We start from the raw sequence: 22373 nt of genomic DNA, 5'->3' as shown, positions 1-22373 counted from the left end.
ATGGCACTGAATGAGATCCTGTTATCATTATAAGAGCACTGTTACTCATCTCACCCAATGCCAATAGTATATTAATGGGACTGAATGAGATCCTGTTATCATTATAAGAGGGGTTACTCATCTCACCCAATGCCAATAGTATATTAATGGCACTGAATGAGATCCTGTTATCATTATAAGAGGGGTTACTCACCTCACCCAATGCCAATAGTATATTAATGGGACTGAATGAGATCCTGTTATCATTATAAGAGCACTGTTACTCATCTCACCCAATGCCAATAGTATATTAATGGGACTGAATGAGATCCTGTTATCATTATAAGAGGGGTTACTCACCTCACCCAATGCCAATAGTATATTAATGGGACTGAATGAGATCCTGTTATTATAAGAGCACTGTTACTCATCTCACCCAATGCCAATAGTATATTAATGGGCCTGAATGAGATCCTGTTATTATAAGAGGGGTTACTCATCTCACCCAATGCCAATAGTATATTAATGGGACTGAATGAGATCCTGTTATCATTATAAGAGCGCTGTTACTCATCTCACCCAATGCCAATAGTATATTAATGGGCCTGAATGAGATCCTGTTATTATAAGAGGGGTTACTCATCTCACCCAATGCCAATAGTATATTAATGGCACTGAATGAGATCCTGTTATCATTATAAGAGGGGTTACTCACCTCACCCAATGCCAATAGTATATTAATGGGACTGAATGAGATCCTGTTATCATTATAAGAGCACTGTTACTCATCTCACCCAATGCCAATAGTATATTAATGGGACTGAATGAGATCCTGTTATCATTATAAGAGGGGTTACTCACCTCACCCAATGCCAATAGTATATTAATGGCACTGAATGAGATCCTGTTATCATTATAAGAGCACTGTTACTCATCTCACCCAATGCCAATAGTATATTAATGGCACTGAATGAGATCCCATTATTATAAGAGGGGTTACTCATCTCACCCAATGCCAATAGTATATTAATGGGCCTGAATGAGATCCTGTTATAAGAGCGCTGTTACTCATCTCACCCAATGCCAATAGTATATTAATGGGCCTGAATGAGATCCTGTTATTATAAGAGGGGTTACTCACCTCACCCAATGCCAATAGTATATTAATGGGACTGAATGAGATCCTGTTATTATAAGAGCGCTGTTACTCATCTCACCCAATGCTAATAGTATATTAACGGGGGTGAATGAGATCCTATTATAAGAGCGCTGTTACTCATCTCACCCAATGCTAATAGTATATTAATGGGGGTGAATGAGATCCTGTTATCATTATAAGAGGGGTTACTCATCTCACCCAATGCCAATAGTATATTAATGGGCCTGAATGAGATCCTGTTATTATAAGAGCGCTGTTACTCATCTCACCCACTGCCAATAGTATATTAATGGGCCTGAATGAGATCCTGTTATCATTATAAGAGCGCTGTTACTCATCTCACCCACTGCCAATAGTATATTAATGGGCCTGAATGAGATCCTGTTATCATTATAAGAGGGGTTACTCATCTCACCCAATGCCAATAGTATATTAATGGGACTGAATGAGATCCTGTTATTATAAGAGGGGTTACTCATCTCACCCAATGCCAATAGTATATTAATGGCACTGAATGAGATCCTGTTATTGAGTACTGTCACTGTGCTCTGAGTCACTGGCCCCAACTCACCAGATGCCTCATAATCGGCCGATTCAGTAAAGTACGTGGGAGAGCTACTCCTGGGGGAATTCTGCAGAATTTTAAATTTTGCGCCAACTTTGTATTGGTCAAAACAACAATTTACATGACAATATTTAAGTAATTACATTTTAAATTACAGAAAAGTTAAGTTACAGAAATGTAAGTATTTTGAGCATAATTTCCCTGGAAATTCCCTGTGAGCATGTCCTTTCCACATACACAGCTCCTGCTATAGGCTCCCTCACTCTCTTGCACTCATCCGCACATACAGGGCCCTCTCTTTCATTCTCACCCACACAAAGCTGCCTTGCTCTTTCACACAGGCTCCCCTGTCTCTCTCAGGCAGCCCCTTCACTCCAGCTCTGTCTCACACATACACAATCCCTTTACTCAGGCCAGCACCCTCACATACACACTACCCCTCTCTCATACACATGAGCTCCCACCATCTCACACACATACGCACTCCTTCACAATCTCCTTATATAGGCTCCCTCTGAAACCCCCACTCCCCCCATGCTCTCTTACACAGTCCTGCTCTCACCCTCCCACACATTCCTTGTTACTGGCATTGCCACAGGACCCAAGCCCTTTGTGTCCAAGACTAAGGGGCCAGGCACCCCATGCGGACCTTCCAGGAGCAGAAAACAGCAGTGGAGACCCCGGGACGCCATGAACTGAGCGCATCTTGTGCACGTGCTCCGTTTACGGTGAGGACAAAGGGCCAGGCCCGCTGATCGCGGCACACGGGGGCCTTCCCTTTTCGCTGCAAACATTGCACTGTGCCTTCATCTTCGCCGTGGAGCCTGTGCCGCGGGATGTGCCCCCTTCTTGGTACTCCAGGGTCTCAGGCCCTCTGCACGTGCAGCTTCTCACTCCTTTATTAGTTTACTGCTTTGTACTTAGCCCCGCCAGCCACTCAAAGAAAAATGTGTAACTTTGGTTCTGAAGAGCCACAAATGGTCCTAGTTTTTAGGAAAAGCCACAATGAGTACGCACGAGGGAGATTTGCATGCAAAAAATCTCCTACATATTTATGTGGATATCCCTGAAAACCCAAACATCTTTGTGGCTGCTGAGGTCCAGAGCTGGGCCCCCCTTCGGCTACAGATTCTCTGGGGCCAGTTGATTAAGCTGCATTCAGCAGGGCACAGTTTAACCCACAACTTTGTACACATTTTTTGCAGCACAGAGAAAATGTGCACCTAAAACTGCGTCCTGATTAGTGCCCCTAGCATGGAAATCGCCTGCGAACCAGGCCATTACCTTTTACCTTCCCCTTAAAAGGGATGCGCTGGCTTAACTGCCATTGCCTTAAATTTCCAGTGTTAAGCCCTGATCAGAGCTGCAGTAAAATTAGCTCATTCCACCTCCAATAGGAGTTACATTTCCAATCTGGCAAATTATAATTTTGAAATCACGTAGAATGCACAGAAGCAATGTTTTCTGCTGCCCTGACCTCTCACCAGTGATTTGGCAAAGCTGCTGGTGCTGTCCCTCTTCCTCTTGGATTATGCCCCATGTGCTCTCTTCCCCCTCCATGCTTACTGCATCAGGAATTACTTTTTTTTTTTTAGTGCAAGCAGTAAGATTAATGCAGGGCTTACTACATTGACCCTTGTTTGCTACGGCAGCTGCTAGAGTCACCAGCATTCAGTGCCCAGGCTGAAGGATCAATGCATTAATGAGAATAAGTGATCGGGCTCGTTCTCACTGACCTCAGACCATGCATTTCACTGATGCACGGAGCAGCATAGGCTGGGGGGAGCCTGAGCCCTGACATTCCCTGTCATCTTTCTACTAGAACAAGATAACATACAAGGTGCGCACATCATGCGTGTACACACGCACCCCCTCTAGCCCAGCACAATACACGCTACAAACCCAGACTCTGCCGTAGGGCAGCACAATGCAAGCTGCACACACACAGGTAATGCAAACTTCTCTCCTCCACACACAGCAGCTTTGCTCTGTGCTGACTACAAGTGAGGAGAGGGAAGTGAGGCAGCACTCACACTCAATCTGTACTGTACACTGCTGGTTTTATAAACCGTGTGTGAGAGGGGGACCTGGTGACCACACTGCAGCGAGCTCCTGTCACACACTGTACCCAGATATTATTCACCAGGGGAGGAGGGGATACAGTCTATACCCATCATAAAGCAGGCAGAACGGACAGAGAGGGTCCCTCTCCCTAGTGGGGAATGGAGGAGAAGGCAGCAGTAATAACCTGAGATTAGGAGGGCTCAGAGCCCAGGTGCCTGGTGGGTTAGGATAGGCACAGGCAGGCCCTGGTCTCAGCCTCAGTCTCTCATAACACAGGGAGTCAGGACATGCGCTCGCTCATCCCCCCCCAATAAATCAGGACAATTTTATTTTGGTATAAGAGACCACAGTTTATTGAACCTAACCCGAGCCCCCAACAATACAACATGGAAACCTTAACGATAACAAACCAATTTGCTTATTCACTCGGGAACGCCCGACTTCCATAAAACCCTCAGCCTTGCACCAAAGTCGCACAATTATGTCCGAGCAGCCTAATGTGATTCTCAGCCAACGAATGAGTATTTGAGACAAATCCTTCTTGATGCAGGTCACCCACTCCCTGCAAGACTTCCACCCCCCCCCCCAGGTGAACCACCAGAATATCCGGCACCCCCTCCCCACCCCCAAGAACAGTAACAGCTCATCCTCTACCGTTCCTCGTTTGCTGAACCAGGGAGACATTCACATTCTTTTATTTACGTATTTGGTGCAAGCCTTCACTCTGGTTTACAAAAGTGACAACTTCTTACAACGCACTTTATAACAAACTTTAACATATAACTACTCACAGTAACAGGGTAATATTCTGTTTTACTGATGGTGGGATGGTGCTATGTAACTTTACTAACTGGTAAGTTAAGTACTGGTTACTGTTAGACAATGGTAAATATGCATTTGTCCGAATTGTTTGGTGCATAGGTTTATCGTCTTGACCTGTAGGGTTGGTGAGGACGTTGTTAACCGATGCCTTCGTTGTAGGTTTGGTGAAATAGCCAGGTTTTAAGTTGTTTTTTGAATAAGTTCGTGTCATCTTGAAGCATTAGGTTTTCAGGTACCGAGCTCCATAGGCGAGGTCCGGCTACTGAAGCTGCTCCCTCTGATTGTAGTGAGGCTCGTAGTGGTTACTGATGGGAGGGCGAGCAGAGCTTTAGTGGTTGATCTGGTGTTGTGGGATGTGTTTTTGGAATATATTTAAACATTCCAGCTCTCCAGGTCGAGGTGCGCGACGTACGGCCGTCTCAGTGCCCAATGAACGAAAGAACAGCCCAGAGTTCAGATGCAGCCTCTCCTCCTAGGCCACCCTTAAGAGCTCTGCAATAGAAGAAAATACCAATCAATAACCCTTCACCCCAGCCTTTCCCTCGAGCCCTTTAGATTGTTGCAGGCTGGTGCTCGTATTTATTATTTTCCTTTTTTTGTTTTTAAACCCTCACTTAAGACAGAAATGCCTTGGACTTCCACCTCCCTCTATCCTGTGCGCCCGCCCCGGATATACCACATCCCGCGGCCGAGACTGCTGCCCCGATGCTGAAAGAACGCGAACGATAATCTTTGGCTTCCCTCCCCGGCGCGCTCACCCCCATACAGAGCCCTCTGGGGAAAAACTGAAACCGGGTTAAAGGGCACCCGTTCCCAGGAACCAGAAAGGACCCGAGAACTAACGGGCGCCTCATCAGGTACTGCTTCAGAGTACGGACTGGGCAAACCCATGCAGGGGTAGTGGAGAAGGAGCCTGACGACCTGCCCTTTACCTTTCTGATCCGTTTCCAGTTGATAAGAGCAACAAGTTGTGGGCAATGCGCCATTGTCTGCGACAGCTTGGAAACCATGTCAGCTGTAGAGGAGCATCCTCAATACACCAATCTCATTACAGGCAACGTTGAGAGCCCGGACACAATGGAAGGGACGGCTCGTCGGGGACATCCCATATCACTATCTTTCCCATTTGTTTCATAATATCAAATCCCCGGCGGGCTTACCCAAGAACGCCTTCACTACGTGGAAATCTCTGGCTAGGATACTGATGGGGCAATTTATGCAGCAGGGGAACATTATGTCTCTAGACAATACAGGAATCACATCTCTCCATCTCCTTTAAACTTTTGGAATGTGCCCAAATTTAATGTTTTCTGCAAATGCACTTACCTTCATATATGGTGGAGTTGTCCGGTAGTTAACTTATATTGGGACAGAACGGTGGAGTGGATCACCCAACGTTTTGGAGCACAAACTACTCCAGACTTTCAGAACGTGCTTTTAGGGGAACCTTTGAGGGGACTGACAGCTCACTAGCAACGATTATGTCAACAAATACATAGAGCAGCTCATTTAGAACTCGCCTGCAAAAGGAAAAGTCCAGACCCCCGTTCCCTGCAAATTATACGTCAACTACATAAACCATAGGAGTTAGAACATATTACAGCTATACGCTACAATTTGAATCTGTTTATCAGGATGTCAGGGGACCATTACTATCCTGGTGTAGGACTCATAACAGTAGATAGGGTTCACCTTTTAATACTCCCTGGAAGTAAATGACACTATCACAGGATGTATGTTTTAAAGACTGGCTCTATGTTACCTATAAAAAAGGAAGAGATTTCTTGTATTGTATTAAAAATTCAATAAATAAATATATTTAAAAAAAAGGAAGAGAGCAACTGCCAACACAGCCTGACAGGAGATAACCTGCATCTATTCCTGTATAATGTTACCTATAAGAAAGGAACTGACCCTGCATCTATTCCTGTATAAAGTTACCTATAAGAATGGAAGAGACCCTGCATCTATTCCTGTATAATGTTACCTATAAGAAAGCATGAGACCCTGCATCTATTCCTGTATAATGTTACCTATAAGAATAGAGAACCCTGCATCTATTCCTGTCTAATGTTACCTATAAGAAAGGAAGAGACCCTGCATCTATTCCTGTATAATGTTACCTATAAGAATGGAAGAGACCCTGCATCTATTCCTGTATAATGTTACCTATAAGAAAGGAAGAGACCCTGCATCTATTCCTGTATAATGTTACCTATAAGAATGGAAGAGACCCTGCATCTATTCCTGTATAATGTTACCTATAAGAAAGGAAGAGACCCTGCATCTATTCCTGTATAATGTTACCTATAAGAAAGGAAGAGACCCTGCATCTATTCCTGTATAATGTTACCTATAAGAAAGGAAGAGACCCTGCATCTATTCCTGTATAATGTTACCTATAAGAATGGAAGAGACCCTGCATCTATTCCTGTATAATGTTACCTATAAGAATGGAAGAGACCCTGCATCTATTCCTGTATAATGTTACCTATAAGAATGGAAGAGACCCTGCATCTATTCCTGTATAATGTTACCTATAAGAATGGAAGAGACCCTGCATCTATTCCTGTATAATGTTACCTATAAGAATGGAAGAGACCCTGCATCTATTCCTGTATAATGTTACCTATAAGAATGGAAGAGACCCTGCATCTATTCCTGTATAATGTTACCTATAAGAATGGAAGACCCTGCATCTATTCCTGTATAATGTTACCTATAAGAAAGCAAGAGAACTGCCGCCAACACAGCCTGACACAAGAGACCCTGCATCTATTCCTGTATAATGTTACCTATAAGTAACATTATACATTTATAAATTTATAACATTATACATTTATAAAGATAAAACCGTCCTCTCACCCCTTAGACCATATACCATCAAACCTGCTGAGTTCAATCCATGACACCATTGCCAAGCCAGTGGCTGATATCATTAACTGCTCCCTCGCCCAAGGCCAAGTTCCTAAACAACTCAAGTTAGCACTTCTCAAACCTCTACTCAAAAAACCCAACCTTCCCACTACAGATCTGGCTAACTACAGACCTATAGCGAACCTCCCTATGCTAGCTAAAATTATGGAGAAAATCGTCAGACAACTTTCTGAATTCCTTGAAGACAACAATATCCTCACTAACAACCAATATGGATTCCGAAAGAAAAAGAGCACCGAATCCTTATTAGCCACACTAACAGACAACATTATCTTCAATCTCGAAAAGGCCAACCTTGTCTTCTCGTGCTTCTGGATCTTTCCTCAGCTTTCGACACCGTGAACCACCCTAGCCTACTACAACAACTATCAGTCATCGGCATCACTGGAACAGCTCTCAACTGGTTTAAGTCCTTCCTAGAGAACAGAACATACAAAGTGAAGATAAACAACAAGGAATCTCACCCCATCCAAGTCAAGATGGGGGTACCACAAGGATCATCACTCTCACCCACCCTTTTCAACATTTACCTGCTCCCTCTCTGTCATCTACTTACTAACCTCAAGCTCACCCATTTCTTATACGCGGATGACATTCAAATTCTCATCCCTATCACGGAGACCATACACAAAACCATATCCTATTGGAAAAAATGCCTCTCATCCATCAACGATCTACTAACCAGCCTCAACCTGGTGCTAAACACCAAAAAAACGGAAATTCTCATCATAGCACCAGATCAATCTACCCCACCAACATCCATCAACTCTCCAGACACCTCAGGATATTCCACCACACCTCAAGTCAGAGATCTGGGTGTACTACTTGACGACAAACTCAGCCTCAATAAATTCATAAACACCACAAAAGAATGCTTCTTTAAACTACAAGTGCTAAAGAAACTAAAGCCCCTTCTACTCTATAGGGATTTCCGCACAGTACTCCAAGCCATCATTCTAACTAAATTAGACTACTGTAACTCACTCCTGCAGGGCCTTCCAGCATACACTACCAAGCCACTCCAGATGGTTCTCAATGCCACTGCAAGGATCCTTACCAATGCCAAAAAAAGGGACCATATCACCCCAATCCTACAGCACCTCCACTGGCTCCCCATCAAATATAGGATCCAGTTAAAGACCTGCATGATGGTTCACAAGGCACTACATAACATCTCCCCCCTCAACCTAACTTTCCAGCTTCAACTACACTCTTCTAACAAACCAACCAGAAGGGCATACCAGAACAGAATGATCACCCAACCTGCAAAATCTACCCTGAGGAAACGCGCTCTATCCACAGCGGGCCCGTCACTCTGGAACTCACTACCACCGGACCTCCGCCTAGAACCGTGCCATACAACGTTTAAGGTGAAACTCAAGACTTGGCTCTTCCTTCAAGCTTTCCCAGAGAGCTAAAGCAGGAAGAACAAACATCCAGCCTTGTCTTTCCACAATAATGTAATGCTCACATTGAGTCAGTTTTTTGTTCCAAGTTGTTACCTAAGTTGATCTTAGTTGTTTCTTAATATAATATATTACACTGTATTATAGTTCTTCTGTTCATGATATTATATTTGATATGTTCCATGTAAACCGCCTACCCGGCGATAGCTATATCTGTTAAATGTGAACCGGAGTGATATGTATTGTATACAGGAACTTCCGGTATATAAAAACCAATAAATAAATAATAAATAAGAATGGAAGAGAGCCTGCATCTATTCCTGTATAATGTTACCTATAAGAATGGAAGAGAGCCTGCATCTATTCCTGTATAATGTTACCTATAAGAAAGGAAGAGAACTGCCGCCAACACAGCCTGACACAAGAGACCCTGCATCTATTCCTGTATAATGTTACCTATAAGAAAGGAAGGGAACTGCTGCCAACACAGCCTGACAGGAGAGAGCCTGTATCTATTCCTGTATCTTACCTATACGAATGGAAGAGAGCCTGCATCTATTCCTGTATAATGTTACCTTTAAGAATGGAAGACAGCCTGCATCTATTCCTGTATAATGTTACCTATAAGAAAGGAAGAGCCTGCATCTATTCCTGTATAATGTTACCTATAAGAAAGGAAGAGACCCTGCATCTATTCCTGTATAATGTTACCTACAAGAAAGGAAGAGAACTGCTGCCAACACAGCCTGACAGGAGAGACCCTGTATCTATTCCTGTATAATGTTACCTATAAGAAAGGAAGAGACCCTGCATCTATTCCTGCATAATGTTACCTATAAGAATGGAAGAGACCCTGCATCTATTCCTGCATAATGTTACCTATAAGAATGGAAGAGACCCTGCATCTATTCCTCTATGTTACCTATACGTAAGGAAGAGATCCTGCATCTATTCCAGTATAATGTTACCTATAAGAAAGGAAGAGAGCCTGCATCTATTCCTGTATAACGTTACCTATAAGGAAGGAAGAGAACTGCTGCCAACACAGCCTGACAGGAGAGACCCTGCATCTATTCCTCTATGTTACCTATACGTAAGGAAGAGATCCTGCATCTATTCCAGTATAATGTTACCTATAAGAAAGGAAGAGATCCTGCATCTATTCCTGTATAATGTTACCTATAAGAATGGAAGAGACCCTGCATCTATTCCTGTATAATGTTACCTATAAGAATGGGAGACCCTCCATCTATTCCTGTATAATATAACCAACAAGAAAGGAAGAGACCCTGCATCTATTCCTGTATAATGTTACCTACAAGAAAGGAAGAGACCCTACATCTATTCCTGTATAATGTTACCTACAAGAAAGGAAGAGACCCTACATCTATTCCTGTATAATGTTACCTATAAGAAAGCAAGAGAACTGCTGCCAACACAGCCTGACAGGAGAGACCCTGCATCTATTCCTGTATAATGTTACCTATAAGAATGGAAGAGAACTGCTGCCAACACAGCCTGACAGGGGAGACCCTGCATATATTACTGTGTAATGTTACCTATAAGAATGGATGAGACCCTGCATCTATTAATGTATAAAGTTACTGTGGGAATTATGAGCTTTGCCGGCTGGCCATGTCAGGGTTTAACACTAACTTCCCTTCTCCCTGACCTTTGCATTGAATAAAGCATCACTTGTGCTTAAACCTCTCTGCCTAGGAGAGGATACCTGACTGTCATGTATTTCTCTAGCTTATAATTAACCCTGATTGCCTGAAAGAAGGGCTGGTTGTCCCTTGTCAGAGGCAGCCAATGAAATGATCCGTACACACCCCCTGAGCCAAGCCAATAGTGTAGTGACACCTCTGTTGCTATGTGGAGAGGAGCCAATGATGTGATGACACATGGTATGTATGTACAATAGAAAAGAGACCCACAGGAGGCCCGGCCCTTTTTTCCTGCCTGTGTCTTCATTGCTGCTATAGTTACCTATAAGAAAGCATGAGACCCTGCATCTATTCCTGTATAATGTTACCTATAAGAATGGAAGAGACCCTGCATCTATTCCTGTATAATGTTACCTATAAGAATGGAAGAGACCCTGCATCTATTCCTGTATAATGTTACCTATAAGAATGGAAGAGACCCTGCATCTATTCCTGTACAATGTTACCTATAAGAAAGCATGAGACCCTGCATCTATTCCTGTATAATGTTACCTATAAGAAAGGAAGAGACCCTGCATCTATTCCTGTATAATGTTACCTATAAGAATGGAAGAGACCCTGCATCTATTCCTGTATAATGTTACCTATAAGAATGGAAGAGACCCTGCATCTATTCCTGTATAATGTTACCTATAAGAATGGAAGAGACCCTGCATCTATTCCTGTATAATGTTACCTATAAGAAAGGAAGAGACCCTGCATCTATTCCTGTATAATGTTACCTATAAGAAAGGAAGAGACCCTGCATCTATTCCTGTATAATGTTACCTATAAGAAAGCATGAGACCCTGCATCTATTCCTGTATAATGTTACCTATAAGAATGGAAGAGACCCTGCATCTATTCCTGTACAATGTTACCTATAAGAAAGCATGAGACCCTGCATCTATTCCTGTATAATGTTACCTATAAGAAAGGAAGAGACCCTGCATCTATTCCTGTATAATGTTACCTATAAGAAAGGAAGAGACCCTGCATCTATTCCTGTATAATGTTACCTATAAGAAAGCATGAGACCCTGCATCTATTCCTGTATAATGTTACCTATAAGAAAGGAAGAGACCCTGCATCTATTCCTGTATAATGTTACCTATAAGAAAGGAAGAGACCCTGCATCTATTCCTGTATAATGTTACCTATAAGAAAGGAAGAGACCCTGCATCTATTCCTGTATAATGTTACCTATAAGAAAAGAAGAGACCCTGCATCTATTCCTGTATAATGTTACCTATAAGAAAGCATGAGACCCTGCATCTATTCCTGTATAATGTTACCTATAAGAAAGGAAGAGACCCTGCATCTATTCCTGTATAATGTTACCTATAAGAAAGGAAGAGAACTGCTGCCAACAGCGTGGCACAAGAGACCCTGCATCTATTCCTGTATAATGTTACCTATAAGAAAGCATGAGACCCTGCATCTATTCCTGTATAATGTTACCTATAAGAAAGCATGAGACCCTGCATCTATTCCTGTATAATGTTACCTATAAGAAAGCATGAGACCCTGCATCTATTCCTGTATAATGTTACCTATAAGAAAGGAAGAGAGCCTGCATCTATTCCTGTATAATGTTACCTATAAGAAAGGAAGAGACCCTGCATCTATTCCTGTATAATGTTACCTATAAGAAAGGAAGAGACCCTGCATCTATTCCTGTATAATGTTACCTATAAGAAAGGAAGAGACCCTGCATCTATTCCTGTATAATGTTACCTATAAGAAAGCATGAGACCCTGCATCTATTCCTGTATAATGTTACCTATAAGAAAGGAAGAGAACTGCTGCCAACAGCGTGGCACAAGAGACCCTGCATCTATTCCTGTATAATGTTACCTATAAGAATGGAAGAGACCCTGCATCTATTCCTGTATAATGTTACCTATAAGAAAGCATGAGACCCTGCATCTATTCCTGTATAATGTTACCTATAAGAAAGGAAGAGACCCTGCATCTATTCCTGTATAATGTTACCTATAAGAAAGGAAGAGACCCTGCATCTATTCCTGTATAATGTTACCTATAAGAAAGGAAGAGACCCTGCATCTATTCCTGTATAATGTTACCTATAAGAAAGGAAGAGACCCTCCATCTTTTCCTGTATAATGTTACCTATAAGAAAGGAAGAGACCCTCCATCTATTCCTGTACAATGTTACCTATAAGAAAGGAAGAGACCCTGCATCTATTCCTGTATAATGTTACCTATAAGAAAGGAAGAGACCCTCCATCTATTCCTGTATAATGTTACCTATAAGAAAGGAAGAGACCCTCCATCTATTCCTGTATAATGTTACCTATAAGAAAGGAAGAGACCCTGCATCTATTCCTGTATAATGTTACCTATAAGAATGGAAGAGACCCTGCATCTATTCCTGTACAATGTTACCTATAAGAATGGAAGAGACCCTCCATCTATTCCTGTATAATGTTACCTATAAGAATGGAAGAGACCCTCCATCTATTCCTGTATAATGTTACCTATAAGAATGGAAGAGACCCTCCATCTATTCCTGTATAATGTTACCTATAACAATGGAAGAGACCCTGCATCTATTCCTGTATAATGTTACCTATAAGAAAGGAAGAGAAATGCTGCCAACACAGCCCAAAAGGAGAGACCCTACATCTATTCCTGTGTAATGTTACCTATAAGAAAGGAAGAGACCCTGCATCTATTCCTGTATAATGTTACCTATAAGAAAGGAAGAGACCCTCCATTGATTCCTGTATAATGTTACCTAGAAGAAAGGAAGGGAACTGCTGCCAACATAGCCTGACAGGAGAGACTCTACATCTATTCCTGTATAATGTTACCTATAAGAGTGGAAGAGACCCTGCATCTATTCCTGTATCATGTTACCTATAAGAGTGGAAGAGACCCTGCATCTATTCCTGTATCATGTTACCTATAAGAATGGCAGAGAGACTGCATCTATTCCTGTATAATGTTACCTATAAGAAAGGAAGAGAACTGCTGCCAACACAGCCTGACAGGAGAGACCCTGCATAATGTTACATATAACAATGTAAGAGACCCTGTATTTATTCCTGTATAGTGTTACCTATAACAATGGAAGAGACCCTCCATCAATTCCTGTATAATGTTACCTACAAGAATGGAAGAGACCCTGCATCTATTCCTGTATAATGTTACCTATAACAAAGGAAGAGACCCTCCATCAATTCCTGTATAATGTTACCTATAACAAAGGAAGAGACCCTGCATCGATTCCTGTATAATGTTACCTATAACAAAGGAAGAGACCCTGCATCGATTCCTGTATAATGTTACCTATAACAAAGGAAGAGACCCTCCATCTATTCCTGTATAATGTTACCTATAACAAAGGAAGAGACCCTCCATCAATTCCTGTATAATGTTACCTATAACAAAGGAAGAGACCCTGCATCGATTCCTGTATAATGTTACCTATAAGAAAGGAAGAGACCCTCCATCGATTCCTGTATAATGTTACCTAAAAGAAAGTAAGAGACCCTCCATCTATTCCTGTATAATGTTACCTATAACAAAGGAAGAGACCCTGCATCTATTCCGGTATAATGTTACCTATAAGAAAGGAAGAGACCCTCCATCGATTCCTGTATAATGTTACCTAAAAGAAAGTAAGAGACCCTCCATCTATTCCTGTATAATGTTACCTATAAGAAAGGAAGGGAACTGCTGCCAACACAGCCTGACATGAGAGACCCTGCATTTATTCCTGTATAATGTTACCTATAAGAAAGGAAGGGAACTGCTGCCAACACAGCCTGACAGGAGAGACCCTGCATTTATTCCTGTATAATGTTACCTATAACAATGGAAGAGACCCTCAATCAATTCCTGTATAATGTTACCTACAAGAATGGAAGAGAGCCTGCATCTATTCCTGTATAATGTTACCTATAAGAAAGGAAGAGACCCTGCATCTATTCCTGTATAATGTTACCTATAAGAATGGAAGAGACCCTCCATCTATTCCTGTATAATGTTACCTATAACAATGGAAGAGAGCCTGCATCTATTCCTGTATAATGTTACCTATAAGGAAGGAAGAGAACTGCTGCCAACACAGCCTGACAGGGGAGACCCTGCATCTATTACTGTGTAATGTTACCTATAAGAATGGATGAGACCCTGCATCTATTAATGTATAAAGTTACTGTGGGAATTATGAGCTTTGCCGGCTGGCCATGTCAGGGTTTAACACTAACTTCCCTTCTCCCTGACCTTTGCATTGAATAAAGCATCACTTGTGCTTAAACCTCTCTGCCTAGGAGAGGATACCTGACTGTCATGTATTTCTCTAGCTTATAATTAACCCTGATTGCCTGAAACAAGGGCTGGTTGTCCCTTGTCAGAGGCAGCCAATGAAATGATCCGTACACACCCCCTGAGCCAAGCCAATAGTGTAGTGACACCTCTGTTGCTATGTGGAGAGGAGCCAATGATGTGATGACACATGGTATGTATGTACAATAGAAAAGAGACCCACAGGAGGCCCGGCCCTTTTTTCCTGCCTGTGTCTTCATTGCTGCTATAGTTACCTATAAGAAAGCATGAGACCCTGCATCTATTCCTGTATAATGTTACCTATAAGAATGGAAGAGACCCTGCATCTATTCCTGTATAATGTTACCTATAAGAAAGCATGAGACCCTGCATCTATTCCTGTATAATGTTACCTATAAGAATGGAAGAGACCCTACATCTATTCCTGTACAATGTTACCTATAAGAATGGAAGAGACCCTACATCTATTCCTGTATAATGTTACCTATAAGAAAGCAAGAGAGCCTGCATCTATTCCTGTATAATGTTACCTATAAGAATGGAAGAGACCCTGCATCTATTCCTGTATAATGTTACCTATAAGAATGGAAGAGACCCTGCATCTATTCCTGTACAATGTTACCTATAAGAATGGAAGAGACCCTACATCTATTCCTGTACAATGTTACCTATAAGAATGGAAGAGACCCTACATCTATTCCTGTATAATGTTACCTATAAGAATGGAAGAGACCCTACATCTATTCCTGTACAATGTTACCTATAAGAATGGAAGAGACCCTACATCTATTCCTGTATAATGTTACCTATAAGAAAGGAAGAGACCCTGCATCTATTCCTGTATAATGTTACCTATAAGGAAGAGACCCTGCATCTATTCCTGTATAATGTTACCTATAAGGAAGAGACCCTGCATCTATTCCTGTATAATGTTACCTATAAGAAAGGAAGAGACCCTGCATCTATTCCTGTATAATGTTACCTATAAGAAAGGAAGAGAGCCTGCATCTATTCCTGTATATGTTACCTATAAGAAAGGAAGAGAGCCTGCATCTATTCCTGTATAATGTTACCTATAAGAAAGGAAGAGACCCTGCATCTATTCCTGTATAATGTTACCTATAAGAATGGAAGAGACCCTGCATTTATTCCTGTATAATGTTACCTATAAGAAAGGAAGAGAACTGCTGCCAACACCAGCCTGACAGGGGAGACCCAACATCTATTCCTGTATAATGTTACCTATAAGAATGGAAGAGAGCCTGGATCTATTCCTGTATAATGTCACCTATAAGAATGGAAGAGAGCCTGGATCTATTCCTGTATAATGTTACCTATAAGAAAGGAAGAGACCCGCCATCTATTCCTGTATAATGTTACCTATAAGAATGGAAGAGAGCCTGCATCTATTCCTGTATGTGGTTACCTATAAAAATGGAAGAGAGCCTGCATCTATAACTGTATAATGTTACCTATAAGAAAGGAAGAGAACTGCTGCCAACACATCCTGACAGGAGAGACCCTGCATTTATTCCTGTGTAATGTTACCTATAAGAATGGAAGAGACCCTCCATCTTTTCCTGTATATTGTTACCTATAACAATGGAAGAGACCCTGCATCTATTCCTGTATAATGTTACCTATAGCAATGGAAGAGACCCTGCATCTATTCCTGTATAATGTTACCTATAGCAATGGAAGAGACCCTGCATCTATTCCTGTATAATGTTACCTTTACGAAAGGAAGAGACCCTGCATCTATTCCTGTATAATGTCACCTATAATAAAGGAAGAGAACTGCTGCCAACATCCTGACAGGAGAGACCCTACATTATTCCTGTATAATGTTACCTATAAGAAAGGAAGAGACCCCTGCATCTATTCCTGTATAATGTTACCTATAAGAAAGGAAGAGACCCTGCATCTATTCCTGTATAATGTTACCTATAAGAAAGGAAGAGACCCTGCATCTATTCCTGTATAATGTTACCTATAAGAAAGGAAGAGACCCTGCATCTATTCCTGTATAATGTTACCTATAAGAAAGGGAGACCCTCCATCTATTCCTGTATAATGTTACCTATAAGAAAGGAAGAGAGCCTGCATCTATTCCTGTATAATGTTACCTATAAGAATGGAAGAGACCCTGCATCTATTCTGTATAATGTTACCTATAAGGAAGAGACCCTGCATCTATTCTGTATAATGTTACCTATAACAATGGAAGAGACCCTGCATCTATTCCTGTACAATGTTACCTATAACAATGGAAGAGACCCTGCATCTATTCTGTATAATGTTACCTATAACAATGGAAGAGACCCTGCATCTATTCTGTATAATGTTACCTATAACAATGGAAGAGACCCTGCATCTATTCTGTATAATGTTACCTATAACAATGGAAGAGACCCTGCATCTATTCTGTATAATGTTACCTATAACAATGGAAGAGACCCTGCATCTATTCTGTATAATGTTACCTATAACAATGGAAGAGACCCTCCATCTATTCCTGTATAATGTTACCTACAAGAAAGGAAGAGAGCCTGCATCTATTCCTGTATGTTACCTACAAGAAAGGAAGAGAACCCTCCATCTATTCCTGTATAATGTTACCTATAAGAAAGGAAGAGAACTGCTGCCAACACAGCCTGACAGGAGAGACCCTGCCTCTATTCCTGTATAATGTTACCTATAACAATGGAAGAGAGCCTGCCTCTATTCCTGTATAATGTTACCTATAACAATGGAAGAGAGCCTGCCTCTATTCCTGTATAATGTTACCTATAACAATGGAAGAGAGCCTGCCTCTATTCCTGTATAATGTTACCTATAAGAATGGAAGAGAGCCTGCCTCTATTCCTGTATAATGTTACCTATAAGAATGGAAGAGACCCTGCATCTATTCCTGTATAATGTTACCTATAAGAATGGAAGAGACCCTGCATCTATTCCTGTATAATGTTACCTATAAGAATGGAAGAGACCCTGCATCTATTCCTGTACAATGTTACCTATAAGAAGGAAGGAGACCCTGCATCTATTATTGTAAAATGTTGCCTATAAGGGATAAAAGTGCTGCCAAAACAGTGGAGACTCCTCCGCCTCGATTCAGTCTCCTCAGGAATTACAAAGCACTATGTAAAGGGGAGAAAAAATAACCAGAGAGCAATAAAATGGCAATAAATGGCAGCTAATTTGGTTAAATTGAACTATTAACCAGTCTTTCCAGGAGCATAGAAAGTATATACATGGGTGCGTTTTATGTCTATATATACACATGGGTGCATTTTATTTATATGCAAGTGTGTGTTGTAAGTTCATATCATTTATGGTGTGTGCATGTGTGACTGGTGCCTATATATGTGTGTAGTATTTATGTGTGCTTTGTGTTTTTATGTATACATGTTTACACTGTGGTTGTGTATATATATGTGTGTAGTATATATGTTTGTGTAGCATGTGTGTAGTATTTATGTGTGCTTTGTATTTTTATGTATACATATTTACATTGTGTTTGTGTATATATATCTATATATGTGTGGTATGTATTTTGTATTTTTATGTATATATATATTTGTGTGGTATGTGTGCTTTGTATCTTTATGTATACATAATCACACTGTGTTTGTGTATATATCTATATATTTGTGTGCACACTTCCCTTCTATCTTGTCAATGATTGTCCTCACTCCAAACTTCTTGTACACCTCGAGTCCTGGGTGGGGGCATCAGCCTTTTCCCACTTTATAAAACTGGTGAATGAGATGGGGTGGGGGGTGCAAGAAAGCAGTAAGGTTGGCATATTTTTTTCCCTAAATATGGTGGGTTAAAGATGCTTGGGTGTTTGGTTCTCTTTGCCTTTTAGCATCTGTGTTTGGATTCTTTGCTGATTCCTTGTATCTGTATCAGGGTTTTTATGATATTTGTATCCTCATCTGCTTTAGGATGGTTTCTGGGAAATAGGCTCTCAGATCTGACAGTTGTAGTGTAGCAGAGGTCATGTAGGACATTACACTTTTTTTTACTGGTTCTTGCATGTACAACCGACTGCAAACACAAACCCCCAGGATCAGATTCCCCTCCACTTCTCTTTACTGAACCTGAGGCCGGTTAACATGGAAGTGCAACAGAATCTGGGGCCATCCATTGCCTTGTCTGCTTTCAGCCAGGGCTTGAAGTTCATTAAACGTATTTTGAATCATTTTTATTTCCAGCCCTACACCATTTACAGGCTTAAAACTAGGTTTTACATGAGTAAATCTGCTTTACCCTCATTGTCAATAGGTTTTATCTACATTAAGTGCACTTCACAGGTAAATAACTTTAGAAAACTGCTCCAATAGCATCTTACACCGCACATGGCTCAATTCACCTGTAAATGTTGATTTTAGAGCTTGAATGGTGATCTTTGCAGCAAGTGATGGGGTATTTTAGTGCAGATGAACATGTGTAATGCAATCTGGTCAGGCCTCACCTAATTAATCCTTGCTCCTTTTACCCCAGTACTGTATGAGCTTTCCAGACCAATCAGCTCCCTTCTTCTAAAGACATGACCTGGATGCTCTCCAAAGCTCATGTAGAATGATAATTCCTGTGTTGGGTCCAAGAAAAGGTGTCACAGCTTAGGGAAAAGGCTATTCAGGACTAGAACACTACTTGTTCAAATATGTATTTATATAATTCTGAAATAACTCAAATGTTTAGTATTATATATGTTTGTATCCCTTTATTTAATAAAATAGACAATATATATAGCGATATATGTGTGTATGTGCGTCAAAACTATGTCTTTGGCACAAGCACTTCCCACAGGACCTATCACTAAAGCATGAACATTGAAAACAGCCATCCACTGTTGCACCCGCAGGATACTGGGGCCCCTCAGATCCAGCTATCTTCAGGCCAATAGCCATTCCCCACTTCTTAGCTTAAACTACTCAAAAAAGTAGTAAACACCCAACATACCAAACACTTTACAAAAACACATTCTATATCCATCCCAATTTGGATTTTGCAAGTTCATCAGCACCAAAACAGTAATCTTATGTAAACTTATCCGACCAGGGCTCACACACTTCATCTATGCAGTTAACGTCCAAATTCTAATCCCTATCACTGAATCTATCCCCAAATCACTCCATGGGAAACACACCTCAATACTATCAACCAATTACTCACCCAAATGAACCTTGCCCTCAATACTTCCAAAACCAAACACCTAATCATATCCCACAAACTAAGTCAAATGATCCTTACTGACTTAACTCTCCACTGGCTACTCATAAGCTTTAGAATCTTACACAAGACTCACCATCGTTCACAAGAGCATTCACAAACAGATCCCTATCAATCTTCCATGCCCACTCACTAGCCACACCGAGATCTATCAGAGAAGCCTACAGGGATCACTACGCACCCTCCCAACCAAATCCACCTTTCATGCAGCCACCAGAGAACGAGCCCTCTGATAGCAGGGCCAAACATCTGGAATGCCACGCCCCCCTGATCTAAGACAAGAACCCTGTCTACTGATGTTCAGAAAAAAAACTCTACTTGGCTGTTTCAACAAGCCTTCCTTTAATTCAGGGCCTTCTCAATTATAAGATATTGCCATGCTGGGTCAGACCAAGGGTCCATCAAGCCCAGCATCCTGGGCTTGATGGACCCTTGAATTATCAGGGAATTATCAGGGAACTCAGGGAATTATCAGGGAACCACCTAGAAATGATTCAGCCTGGCTTGTTCCAGGGCCTAACCAGCCTTCGTAGGCTTGCAAGACCTGGCACAAGCTAAATAGCATCAGAGCCCTGCCAAATGCTTATAACCTTCTTTAGCTTGCAAGACCTGGCACACAAGCTAAAGAATAGCATCAGAGCCCTGCCAAATACTTATAACCTTCTTTAGCTTGCAAGACCTGGCACACAACTTACAGTGCTCGAGGACAAATCAGGCCCTGCCACACACTGGCTGCAGGAGTCTAACCCTCTGCCAAAGGTCCCAGGTCCACCAGCAGAGATTAAGCATTTTAAGCAGGGCTCTGGCAGGTCTGATTTGTTCTCTAACACTATATTAAGTTTTCCTTTCAACTCTTGTCAGCCCCCGTCCATCTGATTGACTCCACTGCTCCATTTTCCAAACTGGCTCCCTGGCTACTAACACTCCCAGGAACATCAAAAGTCCAAAGGCTCTCAGTTATAAAATGTATCCACTGGTGCCCCTTACAGGATTAAAACCCTCATTGGGCTGGCAGGGAGGCACCAAGCCCAACCAGTGAGTGCTGAGCCTGGCATCTCCCCTTGAAGCTTCATCTCTATTTCACAGACCTCTTCTCTCCCTGCCACAAATCCTAACAATCCAAAAAAAAGTGTCCAAAACAGGCCAGCAAAGAATTTAAGTGCAGCCCTGCTGCCCTCTCTGCCTCCTCCCTCCTATCTCTGCTCTCTACCACACTCCCCAGAAATACCTCCACCCATTGGCAGCCTTGGAAATAGTTCATTAGCAATAAAAAAAGGGAAGGTTTTGAATCTGCACACTCACCTTCTCTGGTACCAGGGTTCAGTCCTTTCTCCCACAGTAAAGCAGTCCTCAGCAGCATCAGGCAGCCTGGTCCCACTCCCTCCTCTCCAGTACCTGGAAAGAGACTTGAAATGCTTCACCTTGGCTCCTTTTTTTATAGGATGGAGACTCCTCCCCTGCTGGCCAGGGATTGGTTCCCGAGGCCCCACCCCTCTTCCTTCCCCTCCCCTGCTGGCCAGGGATTGGTTCCCGAGGCCCCACCCTCTTCCTCCCACACCTGTGTCTCAGGTTTCTTCTCCGATGCTTCAGGGGGGAAGGAACCAGCCCGACTGACTCTGTGTCACCTGGTATTTCTTCCCCCTTTCCCTGCAGATTTTTGGTTCCGGGGATTTTTTGTTTCTGGGGTTTTGACCTACCTCCCTGCACTGTATACTGACCCCGTCAGACACCTCCCCACTTTTCAGGAGTCTTGCCCTTCCCCCCTCCCTGAACAGGAAGTCAGCATTTCCATGTTTCTTTCCCATAAACTTTTTCCTTTCAAAATCCCATCAGCCCCTTCCTGATTATTGTGATCCCATCTTTGCCTCCCCCCACCTCCATAAAGATATCTTTACCAGGAGCAACCACAGCCTCCCAGGATCCACCGGTGGCTCAGGGCTCAGAAGGAGCCATTTATAAGCCACCCGGTTCACATTCAGCCTCTGTTTTATTTAAACACACTTCTGTGTGATTTTTATTACAATAAACTTTTTTTTATCAGGAAAACAGCAAGTCCACAATGTCTCTATCCATCATAATTCAGTCATCAGCCGATACAGAGCAATATCCCCAGCCCTTCCTTTATTCCCCGCCCCAGAGAATGTTAGGATTTCCACTTCTCCCAGGGCTTCCCTATA

General features: G+C 42.0%; 1 long non-coding RNA gene across 1 annotated transcript in view; it reads right to left on the bottom strand.

Moving 5' to 3' along the window:
• Positions 1–4091: 4091 nt before the first annotated feature.
• LOC115081947 overlaps positions 4092–22373 on the bottom strand; it is a 58726-nt gene continuing 40444 nt past the window's right edge. Inside the window, exon 3 of the long non-coding RNA XR_003854040.1 lies at positions 4092–5081. This is a non-coding gene — a long non-coding RNA (uncharacterized LOC115081947). The remainder of the gene's footprint in view (positions 5082–22373) is intronic.

This window comes from Rhinatrema bivittatum, unplaced genomic scaffold (assembly GCF_901001135.1).
Source record: "Rhinatrema bivittatum unplaced genomic scaffold, aRhiBiv1.1, whole genome shotgun sequence".
Lineage (NCBI taxonomy): Eukaryota > Metazoa > Chordata > Amphibia > Gymnophiona > Rhinatrematidae > Rhinatrema > Rhinatrema bivittatum.
This window is presented reverse-complemented; position numbering and strand designations above follow the sequence as displayed.